Here is a 16,078-nt window from a genome sequence, read left to right on the forward strand (position 1 = left end):
AGGTGGTTTGAAGAGGCTGTTCACAGGCCTTGGGTCAGAGATTACGGCTTTTTCTTTTCTCTGCTTTTGTCCAGGAGCCAAAGGCAGCAGCGTCACAAAACTATCTTCTCTAGTAGCCATCACGGTCGCTGTCCACACAAACATGGCTATTTTTTTTTTAATTTAATGTTTATTTGTTTTGTGTGAGAGAGAGAAACAGCATGAGCAGGGGAGGGGCAGAGAGAGAGGGAGACACAGAATGTGAAGCAGGCTCCAGGCTCTGAGCTGTCAGCACAGAGCCTGACGCCGGGCTCAAACTCACAAACCGTGAGATCATGACCTGAGCCAAAGTCGGACGCTTAACTGACCGAGCCACCCAGGTGCCCTCAAACGTGGCCATTTGGTAGATGAACTCAGTGAGTTGTGTTTCCAGGGCTCCTTCTGATTCATCATATTGTCCCTATGATGGACATGGTGTGCCTGGTTTGTTTCCTGAGAGAATTCGGTTTGTCTAGGAGAGATGGGAGGGGATGGCCACCATGAGAAAGAGCATGGATCTTGAATTGGGAAAACTGGCTTCAATCTTGATACCTTCTCTTCCTGTCTAGGTGAATCCCTGAGACTCGGAGGCGTCTCTTGTGTAAAATGGGCCTTGTCGTATTTCCCTCAGAGTGGTGATGGATATAGAAGAGGTAACTGACCTGAAGCCCCAACCACAGGGCCTGGCCCATGAAAGGGACTGGTTAGGGTTGTCAGTGAATTATAATGACTCCAGTTCTTAACTTGTTCTCTTAGGAGCTAATAGTTGTCTGCTCATTCAGTCACTCCACAGGCCTCCACTTTGAGAATATTTTCCTGGGCATTGCAGAAAGAACAAAACAGAACACAGTCCCTGGCTTCCAAGGGCTAACAATCTATCGGGGGAGACCATGCAAGCTGAGGACCAAACTGAGGAAGAATGCAAATACTCACAAACTAGAAAATGGCAGATTCCACAGGCCTGATGAGGATCCTAGGCAAAATTCTAGGACAGATGATTAAACGGACAATTTGTCAGCAGTTTGGAAAGGAAGCAGGGATCATGGAGAACAAGGCATTACCCACTGATTGGGCAGCTCTCTGTTGGTCATGTATCATGTGCCACACACTGGTCTAGGTGCTGGGACTGAAACTTAGGGTTCTGCTCTCATGGAGCTTATGGTCGTGCAAGGACATTAAATACTAAGAATAACAATAAAGGGTCTTGAGTATCGAGAGAGGAGTACTGGAGGCAGAGAAATCTGTAATTTTATGTCACTGGGTGAGGTATTACATATACTGATGAGGGACTGAAGCAGAAAAATGTTCACCTTTAGCCCAGAAGGCTGACTGACAGCCTGCATTGTTCCGATGAGGATCAAATACGTGCCCTTTGCTACAGTCTTAAAGGGTCTCATGACTGCTTGTAAATCTCACTGATAGTTAATATCAAGCTGAAGGATAAGCACCAGAGAAATCTTGTGAAAGTAGTTTTACGTGTAGAAATTTGAAGAAGACATTTATGATCTAATACTCCCTGCACGTCCCCTCCCCCTTGAGCACTAAGCAGCAGAAAGTGTAGCACTTTCGGCCCATGGGTCCTATCCCCGTGCTGTAATAAAAGTACCTTTCTGGCTCTTTCCATAATTTGGCTATTGTTGAACGATGAGAAAGAATAAAATCCTGCTATTTGCAGCAACGTGGATGGAACTGGAGGGTATTATGCTAAGTGAAATAAATCAGTCAGAAAAAGACAGATACCATATGTTTTCACTCCTATGTGGATCCTGAGAAACTTAACAGTAGACCATGGGGGAGGGGAAGGGGGGAAAAAGAGTTACAGAGAGGAAGGGAGGCAAACCATAAGAGACTCTTAAATACTGAGAACAAACTGAGGGTTGATGGGGGGTGGGGGAGGGGAAGTGGGTGATGGGCATTGAGGAGGGCACCTGCTGGGATGAGCACTGGGTGTTGTATGGAAGCCAATTTGACAATAAATTATATTAAAAATCAATTAAGTAAATAATAAACATAAATAAATAAATAAAAGTACCTTTTTACACCAAAAACAGCTCAAGAAATCTTTCTTGACCATTCAGTTGCGGCCCCACATGATATATTACTTTGCCCCCTGCATTGAAAACACATTACCATGCCAATAAAATTCGATCCATGTAATCTCTAACTACTGCCCAATGTTCCTCTTGGTGGATTTACTGTAAATTATTGAAGCAAACTTTTAGTTGATGGAAGTTTGTATCATTTTTTCTGATCCTCTTTCTTTTCTCTATTGGATTTCTGACAAGCCTTCAGTTTAAATGTTGATGAAATAAATAACAAAAGCCAAATGGTGTAATTGTTTTTTCTGTTTGCATCTATTGTCCTGAAATTTATAAAATAAAGGAATGAAGCTTCCAAAGGAGGAAAACGATTTTTTCAAGTATGTAACAAACAAAACTTTGCTCTGTTGATGATATAAAACAAAATGAAAGAGACGGGGTGTGAGAGAAGAAACCAAATGTAAATTTGTCTATCAGACAATCAACTGGTGTCTCAGGTAGTGCTCTACACTATAGATTAGTTTCCTAATAGGGTTTCCTAATAGGGTTTCCATAGGGTTTCCTGCCCACCAGGAACACCCTGTGGAGAGGTTGACATAAGCTTTCGACTCTGCCCCTCTCTCTTGGAGAAGACATTCATTCTGAATGCACGGAACCTAACCACCAGACCCCAAATTTCTTTTATTATTTTTCTGGGAGACTCAAAAAATACTCATGCAAATGGGGCTAAGCTCCCCGCATAGGTCTGCCCTGGGGGTAGCGGATCAGATTCCCTGATGTTCCTTTGAAAGTGTAAACCCATGTGTAGAGGAAACAGGCAAAGAAGGGGAATGGTACCTGCTAGCACCGGTGGCAAAAACGACTAAAAACCAAAAAAACTCGGGATGTATAAGGTGAAAATATTCTGAGACAGTAACCTGCAAGGGAAGCCGCACATGATGATGTTGATACGGAAACTGAAGATCAACTGAAAGCAAACATGGGAAGTGAGCATTATCTGTCCTTAGAGCCTCCATGCCAGTGGGCTTGGCACGCGGGGCTGGCACTTCCTTTCCACCTTGTAGGCTTTATCTCACATAGTCATCATGTCCAAGTTTTGTGACAGCTATTGTCTTTTCAATCCCCTCTCATTCTAAGATCAAGAAAATGTTCTTAAAAAGAAACTCTAATTATATCACTTTCTAAGGATCCTTTGATGATGCTCTATTGCCTAAAAAACAAAACCCAAATTCCTTAGGTGAATATTCAAAATTGTATTACTGATCTGTTTTGATCAATGGTTTTATTCCATCTCCCATCAATCTCTAGCTTAGATCCCAACCCCAGGCATAGTTCTCTGCTTCTAACTCTCAACTTTGTCTTGCTCTTCCAAGGAAGGAAGGAATGCAAATATCTGTATGGGGTCAGTGGTTCTCAACCGGAGGGGATTTTGCTCCCCCCCTCTCCCAGAGGACATTTGGCAATGTTTAGAGACGTTTTTTGTTGTCACAGTCCCCCACAGCGAAGTCATCTCTGGCCCCAAATGCCAATAGTGCTGCTGTTAAAAAAAATAACGTTTAGAGCAACCTCGTGTGAAGTGTGTTGATCATTTCTTTGAGCCTTTAGGAATTTGCTAAAAGGAGGAACAAGTTTCAGGATAAAGGGAACACTGGAATGGAAACATCGATGTACTAAGAGCAAGACTTTTTTGTCTCCACTGGGTGATCAAATCAGTTGCAAAGTCAGTCGCACTCCTGCCAAGCTGCAAAGTGAATTTTCTCCCTTAGGTCAAAGCGAATTGGAGAACTAGAAATGAGTATATTCACAAGAAGCCAGGTAACACCTTCTGCTTGATACAACTAAGAAGGGTCATCCTAAAACACAGGTAGCTGAAGTAGGGTTGAAAGGTATGGGCTCTGCCTCTCCTCACCAGTTTAATTTTTCAAGCTTTTCTGCACCCAATACTAAAATAGACATGCTTTAATGGAGACCTAGGAGGATGGGGCAAGCCTCCAGTCCTGTTGCTTAAAGACTAAAACTACCGGGTCAGGAGGCCACATTAAGGCCCTAACCAGATCTCTGATAGTGCCAACAGTGGACAGATCAAAAGGAACAGAATTTTTTTTTTTTTTAAATTTTTTTTTTCAACGTTTATTTATTTTTGGGAGAGAGACAGAGCATGAACGGGGGAGGGGCAGAGAGAGAGGGAGACACAGAATCGGAAACAGGCTCCAGGCTCTGAGCCATCAGCCCAGAGCCCGACGCGGGGCTCGAACTCCCGGACCGCGAGATCGTGACCTGGCTGAAGTCGGACGCTTAACCAACTGCGCCACCCAGGCGCCCCAAAACGAACAGAATTTTTAAAAATCTCATTGAATTCTTATTTGACAGAAAATTCTACCTTACTTCTTCATTGGTGATGTATGGAGTTACTGTCTTGCCATATCTTATTTATTTGTATGTTATATATATATATATATGTGTGTGTGTGTGTGTGTGTGTGTGTGTGTGTATGTTATATATATATATATATATATATATATATATATATATATATATATATATTGAGGGGAACCAAGTGTTCAACAACACATAAAATCAGTGAAGCTGTTGTGAGGTTAGATTTTTTTTTTTAATTTTTTTTTTTCAACGTTTATTTATTTTTTTGGGACAGAGAGAGACAGAGCATGAACGGGGGAGGGGCAGAGAGAGAGGGAGACACAGAATCAGAAACAGGCTCCAGGCTCTGAGCCATCAGCCCAGAGCCTGACACGGGGCTCGAACTCCCGGACCGCGAGATCGTGACCTGGCTGAAGTCGGACGCTTAACCGACTGCGCCACCCAGGTGCCCCTTGTGAGGTTAGATTAATTTGCAAAAAATCTTTATTTACCTTAAAAAAGGAAATATTTCTTTATTTCTTTTTTTTTTTTTTTATAGGGGGTAGGGAGTGGAGAAGGGTAGAGGGTGAGAGAGAGAGAGAGAGAGAGAGAGAATGAATCTTAAAGAGACTCCACGTCTAGTGCAGAGCCTTACCTGGGGCTTGATCTCATGACCCTGAGGTCATGACCTGAGCCAAAATCAAGAGTTGGATGTTCAGCTGACTGAGCCACCCAGGGACCCCCAAAAAGGAAATATTTCTGAAGCTTATTTCAAACGCAGTAATTTTAGTGATAATCTTCGCCGTCATATACTTTAAAAATCCACAGATGATCACTTTCTCATTTAATTGAAGGCTAATCAGTGAGATTCTGATGTCCACATTCTCAATGTCAAGAAAGCTATTATGGCTTTGGGTCACTCTTGTTGATGCACCCAGGTATGTTTTTTCACTTAAATCTTTACTAGTTTCTCCCTCCATGGTAACTTCACACACTGCACGTGGGCACATTCCTTTACCGCCTTGTAAGAATTATTAACCTTGTCCTTTTGTTCTTTTTCCTGAGGTTAATTACAGGGACCAGGGATGGGATGCAGGTTGATAATGTCTGTCTTGCCGAACCGGTATCAGATGTGAGGTCAACAGGTAAGGAACTAGGACCCCTGGATGGTGCCAGGACGCCGAGGACAGTGTGTTACCTGGAGAAGTTTCAAGCCTCTTAGAGAAGTTTCGATGCCCATCCAGTTCCTGCCCTAACCCCCACATAATTTGCTAATCATACATAAACTGTTCCTAAGCTTAACAGGGCAAGGCAGACTTGGGACTGATTTCCTGACTGCTGGTTGGGCTGCCCTTCTGATAATAAAGCTTTCTGTGAATTAAACCTGGTGATTCAGAGATTGACTCACTGCGCTTTGGGAACATGAATCGGATTTCAGGGTTCTGTAACACACTGAGTTAAGGAGAAGGGCCCATGTAGCTGGTTTGTGTTAGGTGGTTTTGTTTGTTGTTGTTTGTTTGTTTGTTTCCTATAACTTTATGAGGAGGTGATGTAGGACTCAAGAGGAGTTATATTTCTTTCTCAAAGACTCAAAGATACCAAGTGGTAAGGTTGAGATTTGGAACAGGAACTTTCCTGACTTCAAAATTGTGTCAAAATTCAGTGCAAAGGCCCTGAGACAGAGGTAGGCATGGCATGTAATATATGACCGCAAGGAAGCCGTTGTAGCTGGGATAGACTAGGGGATGAGCTCAAGGAGTGATGGAGCCAGATCATTTCCCTCAGGGAAATGGGAAGTCACTGGAAGATTGCACATAGAGGCATGACATGACCTTACTTACATTTGAAAGGACAACTCTGGCCACTGCGTGGAGGAGAGACTATTGGGGGGCGATGGAGAACTAACTAGCAGAAGTGTAGGAAGGAGACGATGGTGACACAGATTGGGGTGGCAGCAGTGGAGACGAACAAAATAAGGAGATTCTGGACATATTTTGAAGGTGGACTTGACAGGATTTCCTGTCGGGAGAGGAAGGGTTGGAAGGAGGTTGTGAGAGACACCAGAGTCCTAGGTAACACCCTAGTTTTGGTCTGAGCGTTTGACGGCTGACGTTGGGTGTGATCAGGTGGTGAGACTGTAATTGCATTGTATAAAGTTATTATAATATTGCTTCCTCCATAATGAAAAAAAATCAGGTGAATAAAAAGCACGTTTGTACTTTAGCGAGTACCTAACATAAGACAAGTTATAGCGTGTGGAGTGGCACCTCGAAGCTGTAGGACTGGAGAAGTGAGATCTTCAGGTTTGGGTATTAAGAGGGATCTGCCTTGTGGGCTGACTGGCCGTGTGTCCAAAGCAGCTGTGCTCAAGGAGGAGAGAAAGGACAGGGTGGGCAGATGAGCGAGCCGCCATTTCTGTTCCTGTGTGGGGTCTGGCTTCTCAGGCTGCCCTGTCTTACCACGGGTAACCCCCTACACTGAAATTGTGCTTTGTATCTGTCCTCTCTCTCTCTGTCTTTCTCTGGACTTTGAGAACCTTGATGGCAAGAACTTGGTCTTTTTTTTTTTTTTTTGTGATAAAATAGACAATATAAAAATGACCATTTTAACCATTTTCAAAACGTGTATTTATTCATTTTGAGAGAGAGAGAGAGAGCGAGCCGGGAAGGGCAGAAAGAGAGGGTTCCAAGCAGGCTCCGTACCCCCAGTGCAGAGACTGGTGCAGGGCTTGAGTTCATGAACCGTGAGATTATGACCTGAGCTGAAATCAAGAGTCGGAGGCTTACCCGACTGGGCCACCCAGGTGCTCCAGCATTTTAACCGTTTTTAGGTATGCAGAAGAACTGAGCCTTGATTACATTCGGAGCCACAGTGCCTGTGTATAGTGAGCACTCAGTAAACTATTTTGGAATACACCACAGACAGATGTCTGGGGAGAAGGGCCTCTGCTTGTGTACTGGGGTTCATGCATCTTGTTGTCTGGCAAGTCCCTGTCGGGGGAGGGCAGGAGGGTGGCTTTGTCCAGGGTCTCGAGCTGTCTGCCATGCCCTGCTTTTTGGATCTGAGCTCAGGGGAATTTAATCTCCTTTTTCCTCCCACTCGTACCCTGAGAGGTGGTGGTACTTTTATGCGTCAACCTGGCTAGGACATGGTGTCCGGCTGTTTGCTCAAATAACGACCATTCTGTGAGGATGGTTGTGGATGACATTGACATTTAAATGGATGCATTTTGAGTAAAGCAGATTGCCCCGCTGCTGTGAATGAGCCTCACGCAAACGGTGGAGGCCTGCGCAAAAGACTGACCGCCCCTGAGCAAGAGCAAGAGGGAGTCTTGCAGCAGATGGCCTTGGGACTTAGACGGCAGCATCGGCTCTTTCCCTAGGTCAGCCTGCCAGTCCGCCCTGCAGAATTTGGGCTTACCTCCATGATTACGTGCACCAGCTCCTCAAAAGAAACCTTCCCCTCTATACAAACACACCCATATTCTCTCTCTCTTTCACTGTCATGTGTATACATGCTGCCCCGTCAGGGTGAGGGGCCAAGCCCACAGGAGGAGACTTACATTGAATGCTCTTATGAAGAACCTTGGTGTTTGTGGATAATGAAAGGCTGAGCCAAGTGCTCCTTGAGCAGAGATGTGTGGCATGACTTTAGGAACTTCTGCCTGGTCTGTGAGCGTCACACTGCTTCTAACACGGGTGCTTCAGAGAGATGCCCATGAGGAGAGCTGCCCCTTCCTGGCTCAGGACAGCCTTTCTTTTAACTGGGGCTGAAACTATTTGGGGGGAGAGTCCCAAAGTGGTGACCACCCTGCTTTGCTCTCCGCTGTCTCCTTTGCCTTCCTTTGGTGGTTTAAAAACGTGTTTAGAATTTCGAGGAGCTCCAACTCTGAAGATATGGGTTTGGATACCACAAAAGTGGTTTTTGGTTTAAAAATTTTTTTATGCTTTATTTTATATTTGAGAGAGAGAGAGAGAGAGAGAGAGAGAGAGAGAGATTGTGGAAGCAGGGGAGGGGCAGAGAGATGGAGATAGAATCTGAAGCAGGCTCCAGGCTCTGAGCTGTCAGCACAGAGCCTGTTGTGGGGCTTGAACTCACGAACCGTGAGATCATGACCTGTGCCAAAGACAGATGCTGAACCGACTAGGTCACCTAGGTGCCCCAGTTTCAGTTTTAGATGCTCAAATTGAGACAGTATAAACCATCCTTCCATCCTTCTACATTCAAGTGGAAGCCAGCAGTCTGAGAGGGGAAAAAAATCCATCAACAGCAGTTTGGACCCAGCAGTGTTCAGAAGGCTGGACTGTTCTAGTCGACCATCTGCGGTGCTTAGGACCTTTTCAAGGGTCCAGCAGGATGTCTGCCTGGGGAGTGGGTCGGTGGCGCCTGATCTCGCTCGCCTCTGCAGTCCTGTTGTGTTAACGGGCCTGTTTTACTGTGCAGACTTGGAGAAGCAAAGGCAAGTTCCTGTTATGTGCAGGGAGGCTAGTCTCCCGCGGCAGAGACCGCTGACGCTGTCTGGGAGAGGCCTTCCCCTCGCACAGCCTGGTGAGTAGTCCAGGAGGCAGCCGTGAGGAGGGCAGTGCAGTCAGGATTGCGTGTGTCAGGGAGCATGAGGCATGGCGGGTACTGGGCCTGCCTCCTACGTCGTCTGAGGGAGTAGCTGTGAGGGTTCTCCCCCAGAGGCCTGCGGTGGCTCGGGCTTCTCTGTCAGGAGCGGGGCAGTTGCTCTGTGGGGAATCTCAAGGCTCTGTGTTTGGCACTGACGTGAAGGTGCCCCTCTGTGGCGGCCTACATGGCTCCCCCGCCCACCTGGCTAGGGGGTCTTCTGCTGGGATTGCTCCTGAGAGGGGTTTCAGGCATATCTCCAGCTCCTCCCTTTTGCAGAGCAGGAGACAGTCCCGGACATGTTTCCTGAAGTCATCCCGGTGATTTAACAACAGAATGGCAATAACATCCTGGTCAGTGGGCAGAGTGACGCCCACTACGAGACAGAGACCCTGTTTATTAGCGGTTTGAAGCAGTATTAAACCAGTGGGATAAACCTGCATTCTAGTCCCTGCCCCGCCACCATTTAGTTGCAAGAACTTGGACTCTCAGCCTCAGTGACCCTCAATTTCCTCATCTGTCTATCATTTCCTGTATTCTAAGCATCACTATTGTAATCATCGTACATACCTCAAGTCATTGAATCCTAAAATCAATCCAGTGAGATAGGTACTGTCGTCACCCCCACTTTAAAGATGAGAAAACCGAGGCACGGAGAGGTTAAGTCATGTGACTAATAAGGGCAGAGTCAAGAGAGCAAGCCAGGCTCCAGAGCGCTTGTTCTTTTTTTTAATTAAAAAAAATTTTTTTTAACGTTTACTTATTTTTTTTTTTTAATTTTTTTTTCAACGTTTATTTATTTTTGGGACAGAGAGAGACAGAGCATGAACGGGGGAGGGGCAGAGAGAGAGGAAGACACAGAATCAGAAACAGGCTCCGGGCTTTGAGCCATCAGCCCAGAGCCCCACGCGGGGCTCGAACTCCCGGACCGCGAGATCGTGACCTGGCTAAAGTCGGACACTTAACCGACTGCGCCACCCAGGCGCCCCTAACGTTTACTTATTTTTGAGAGACAGAGAGAGACAGAGCATGAATGGGGGAGGGGCAGAGAGGGGCAGACACAGAATCCAAAGCAGGCTCCAGGCTCTGAGCTGTCCGCACAGATCCTGACACGGGGCTCAAAACCACGGACGTGAGATCATGACCTGAGCTGAAGTCAGACGCCTAACCACCGGAGCCACCCAGGCGCCCCTAGAGCTCTTGTCCTAATCCCTGGGTTAAGTGTGCTCTGACACCCTGGCCGTCCACTTATTGATGTGAAAGCTTTGTAACAGTATCCTTGAAATTCACCTGTGTAGTGTCGGACAAAGACTCGTTTGTTAAAACAGTTGCTTTTCAAGGCAAAATGAATAAATAAACAGGTAGAAGGGACTCTACAGGTTAAAAGATTTAAGAGACATACCAACCAATTACAATGTTGGGACTTTATTTGGGTCGTTTCAAATATGCAAATTAAAGAAAAGACAATTGGGGAAATGTGGACTGCGTATTTGACGATATTAAGGGATTATTGAAGGTGTGATAATGATAAATGACTTTGTCCCCCCTCCCCCCCCAAAATAGAATCCTTACCTTTTAGAGATAAATGCTGATGTAGTTACAGATTAGATGCTGTCTGAGATTTGCTTCCAAATAATTGAGAGGTTGGGAAGTGAGTGGGGAAATAGAATAAGATTGTCCATGTTTAATAATCATGGAAGCTGGATGACAAATGCATTTGAGTTCATTATACTCTGCTTTTGTTTGGCACTTTCCATTATAAAAAGTTAAAGAAAATCACCCTGTTTAAATTTTTGTTGTATTTCTCAGAAATGTTGAAAGCACCGTGGACCTACTTCACAGGACTAGTGGGAAGAAGGACAGTACCTAGGGAGAGAACAATTAGGATCTGCTTAGAGGATTCACCTTCCAAGGGGTCACTTATTTGAGGGTGATCCTGGGTCCTTTCCACGTGGCAGATAGAAGATTCTTCTGGGCTGCATGACTGCATGTGCATATGAATGAATGAATGCAAATGACTGGTGTACAGGAAGAGAATGATTCTGTCATGAGAGCAGAAAAAAGAATCTAATCTCGGGGCCAAATATAATGATAAAATGATTCTTTGTTTCCCATTTAGCCAAATTGTGTATTTTAAAAAAGTGTTTATTTTTGAGAGAGAGGGGGGAGAGAGAGAGGGCAGAGAGAGAGGAAGACACAGAATCCGAAGCAGGCTCCAGGCTCTGAGCTGTCAGCACAGAGCCCGACGTGGAGCTTAGATCATGACCCGAGCCGAAGTCGGATGCTCAACTGACTGAGCCACCCAAGCGCCTCGCCAAATTGTATATTTAAGGGGAGCTTTATCTACCACAGTCATAATAAGAACCAAAATACTTATACACCATTCCCATTTGTCCTGGTGGACACCTGTCCACAAAGAGATTTACTAACACAAAAATCTTCACTCTGAAGGGATGTCCCCACCACTACACCTCTCAGAGCCCATACTCTGTTCTGAGCTCTATTGCCTTGTTTTGTGTGCTCAGCCCAGAATCATCCCAATTCTTCTGAGTTCCCTCTGAGGAACTGGCATTACTCTTCTGTCTCCAGGATTGTCTGTAACCTATGCCTGTCAATCACCGTATAGCATTCCTACGGCCACAGCATTTGTTTTGGAATGGGCATTTGACTCAAGCCAAATCAACCGGGCCCAGTCGAAACTAATCCTAGGACTTTTGTATGAGTCTGACTAGAAAAGACACACCACCCTTGAACCTGAAGTTGGGAACAGATACACCTACCTGAAGGGAGAGCCTGCTTGATAAAGCAGAGTGGAGAGATGTCAGATTATGACAACATCATTTGAACCCCTGGGTCCAGCTGTACCTGAGGCCATACAGTATACTGCATGTGGTTTGCTAAAATCCTGAAATATAACCAACACAATCTCATAGTAGCAAAGCACATATGGAATAAAGATTTTATTATAAGCCTAGTGTTGCTAGGAAAGAAGAGATATTAACCAACTATAGATGCAGACGCAGAGTAGAAAACTTTCTCTGTTGTAGTAGTTGGGTAAGGCACTGGCAGAGATCAGGACCAATGTATTAAACATTCTATGCATTCTTCCTGAGAGCTGAGAGAAACCAGGGAACTAGACAGATTCCTGAGCAGGTGAAACGCTGCTTGAATGTCTTGCCGACGTGTGTGATGAGGTGACTTCACCCTGAGTGCTCAGCTGCCTTGTTTATGCTTGGCTGTAGCATCAGACATATCCAGATTGTGGTGATGAGTAACTCTGGGCTTTCCCCAGCTTCAGACACAGGATGAGTTCACATTTTATCTTTCAGCCTCTCAATACCCCAGTTGGAGCTTCTGAACAGAATGATTGAAGCCTAGCCTGAAGGTGCTGTGAATGTTCGACAGTAATTCAACATTCAGTGAATCGGAATCTCTGGGCTTGGTGTTATAGGTCAGGGTTGACAATATGTATCTTTGTATAGTGATGAGAATATGTATCGTACCAGCTGTGAGAGCTTGGGCAAGGTATCTAAGTTTTCTGTTTAATTTCCTCACCTGTAAAGTGAGAATAGGGGCGCCTGGGTGCCTCATTCGGCTGAGCAACTGACTCTTGATCTCAACTTAGGTCATGATCCCAGGGTTGTGGATTGAGGCCTGGGTTGGGCTCCAGGCTGAGCGTGGAGCCTGCTTGAGATTCTCTCTCTCTGTCTCTCTCTCTCTCTCTCTCTCTCTCTTCCTCTCCCTCTCCCTCTCCCTCTTTCTCCTCCTCTCTCTCCCCCGCTTCTCTCTCTCTCTAAAATAAAATAAAAATAAATAAAATAAAATGAAAATAATAGTACCTACCTCATAGGCTTGTTATAAGGTTAAATAAGTTAATGACTTTTAAGCACTTTGAAAAGAAATTGGCACCTTATGTTAGCTATCATTATTACTGCAAAATAACAATTTTCTGCCTCGGACAAACATTTCCTCTAGAACCTGGAGATCTGAAAGAAGACAAAGAAAAGGCAAAAATACGAGGATTTATGAAAATTGTGAAAAGCTCTGTGAGAGTGTGCAATACTTCTCAGATATCGGACTCTGAAGTCTTGTGTTTTAGTTTTCTGAGATCCGGAGTCCGTTGGAAAGCTTGTCTGGAAGTTTCTTACAGGGGATGAAGGCATTGTATGTTTGTTTTAGGGTTCTGCTAGGGACCAGTCATAGGCAGGCTAACTAAAATCTTGTAACCACACCTACCCAGACAGTGGTTTCCATAAATCTCAGTGGTTAAGCTGGTAGGGGTTTGAGAGAGTTCTTTGAAATGCTCACGTAGCACAGGAACTGGCAGTAATTCAAGACTTGGATTCAACTTTAGCCAATGTCTCCAGGAGATGATGAGGGTTGGTAACAACCAACCCCTAGGTTTTCAGAGAGGAAATGGTGTTGATTTCCATTTGTAGAATGCTGTTGTTATAATTCTCTTTCCCTTCCTTTTCCCCCTCCTCTTCCCCCTTTCTCTCTGTGTTTCACAGGAAGTCTATATTCCCCTCTCCAGAAGTAACCACTTTTAACAGTGTGCCATATATCTTTTGATTTCTTTTTCTGTATGTTTACACACACTTAGAAACTGTTTTGTAGGAGGGTCTCAAAAATTTTTACCAAAGTGGGATAATATTTTGAGTTGCCATTTATTTCTTTTCACTGAAAGTGAGCCTTTTCTTTCCATGCCAATACATATGGACCGATCTCTTTCTTTTCAATCGTTGCTTCTTATTGCATTATGTAGGTACACCATAGTTTGTCACCACTTGATGGAATTTTATTTCCTTTCCATTTTTTCGCCCTTGAAAAATTCTCATAGACCTCTTTGGGCACACGCAGAACCTCTTTGCCATGTAAGGCACGTTTAAAAATAACTTGCTGAAACTGTTTGGAGATTTATATTACAGAATACATTTTCATTTCCCTCGAATTTTTCCCAGTCCCTATGGGGCCTTGGTGAGTGTAAACCTTTGGGTAGCCCTATTTTATTGTTGGTTAAAACCATTTCCCATCTTTTCAACAAAATATGGCCAAATAATGGTGATGGCCACAGAAAGGTGAAAGGTGTATCTCAATAAGACACTCTGCTCTTAAGACCCATCTACGAGTGGCATCGTGAGAACGGCAGCCAAAACCTTTTTTGAAATCCTAAGGATTTCAGGTAATTTCCTTCGGGTGTGTAGCCTGGCAACACTTTGTACCATTAGAAAATCGACCTCTTTCAGAAGCACCAGTACCGTTCAATTTAATTGGTCTGTTGAGTGCACTTTGCTGGCAAGTCTATAGCTGAAGGCCCGTCTCCACAAGGTGCTCGTCATCTGTATTTGTGGTTGGCATCCTGCACAGCCTGTATACTTCACTATCTTTGTTTAATGAGACACTTCTATTTTATTTTATTTTATTTTATTTTTTTTAATTTTTTTTTTTCAACGTTTATTTATTTTTGGGACAGAGAGAGACAGAGCATGAACGGGGGAGGGGCAGAGAGAGAGGGAGACACAGAATCGGAAACAGGCTCCAGGCCCTGAGCCATCAGCCCAGAGCCCGACGCGGGGCTCGAACTCATGGCCCGCGAGATCGTGACCTGGCTGAAGTCGGACGCTTAACCGACTGCGCCACCCAGGCGCCCCGACACTTCTATTTTAAAAAGCATGAGGCCAGATCTGCTGAGTCAGACGTGATATTATCTTTTAAGTGCACAAGCTCTAGCACAAGGATTTGGGAAATTTATTACATGACACAAATGTGTCAGGAGCTCCCTTGCTGCCAACGACCACAAAGGAGCTAAGAATAGTTCAAAGACTGTTTAGTGACTTGATATCTGAGACAGTGTTACTCAAAGTCGTGAGCCTGTGAAATCTTTTTTTTTTTTTACTAGTCCAGAATGAGATACGGCAACGTATCTGGTTCTGGTTGTTCCAGAACGTCAACCATTACAACCGTTCCATTCACAGAAAAAAGTCTTGCGAAAAAAACGCTATGAAAAAATTTTAGTTTTCAAACGTATAATGGATTCTACAGTCCACAATTATTTCCGTAATATTTTACCTTTTTATTAAAACTACAGTGTGCTTCATGGCATAGTTGATTTGCATTCCTTGCAAAAACTCCTTACTCTGTCCGCTGGTCTGTGAACCCCATTTTAAGTAGCACTAGGATGCTTTATGAAGTTGAACGAACAAATGAATAAATGAAGCATATCTAATCTGGATTAAATGGCTTTCCAGGGTTGAGGTGGGAGGATGGAGAGAAGGATGAATTAAGTTTTCTCTCTCAGTGGGGCAGTGTTCTTTACCTGCTTTTGAGCTCTCACAGAGAGGGAAGTTATTTAAGGCACACCGTTGCCTGTACCACTACCCTTCCCCACTAAATGCATTTTCCTCTCTTGTTTTTGCCCTCCTTCCTGTTCTTATCTCCTTTTTCCATGCTTCTGGCATGGAATTTAAAGAAAGAAAATATATACGGAAAGCTCATTGTTTTATGTTTCACACACAATGGAATACAACTGTCACCACAACTGGGTTAGGAAAGCATTACTGTCTACTTTGTAAATGCGCAGAGAAATTCAGGAAGTTGGTCCGGGTCCTACATGTGATAAAGTGGCCGGCTTGGGCCTTGACTCTAGGTCTGTTTGGTTCTCTCCCGGGGGGGTTGGTCTGCTACTCTCATACCCGAGGAGGTGCTAAGAGAAATCCAGATCCTGGGACAGGACTTGGAAAGTGCCCACACTGACACACTAATGTTCCATTTTGTAACTTTGAGATTCCATTACTCTCCCAGTCTCGGCACCTTCTTTAATTGCCTAAATTCTGCTACGTCGTCGCCCACTTCTCCAGATTTGTTAGATACTTTGTGTCCCTGTAGGTTGTGGATGCCTTCATCTCATTTTTGCATCCCTCACAAGAGGGTATGGGGCTTTAAAAGCAGGACACGTGATGGATGGGTTGTTACACTGAATGTTAGTCTGTAAACTTCTTCATGTGCCTAAGATAAATATTAGATGAATGAGACCGAGTGAGACTCAGGCACTTAAG

This window comes from Puma concolor, chromosome B1 (assembly GCF_028749965.1).
Source record: "Puma concolor isolate L17-30 chromosome B1, mPumCon1.1.hap2, whole genome shotgun sequence".
Taxonomy (NCBI): Eukaryota; Metazoa; Chordata; class Mammalia; order Carnivora; family Felidae; genus Puma; species Puma concolor.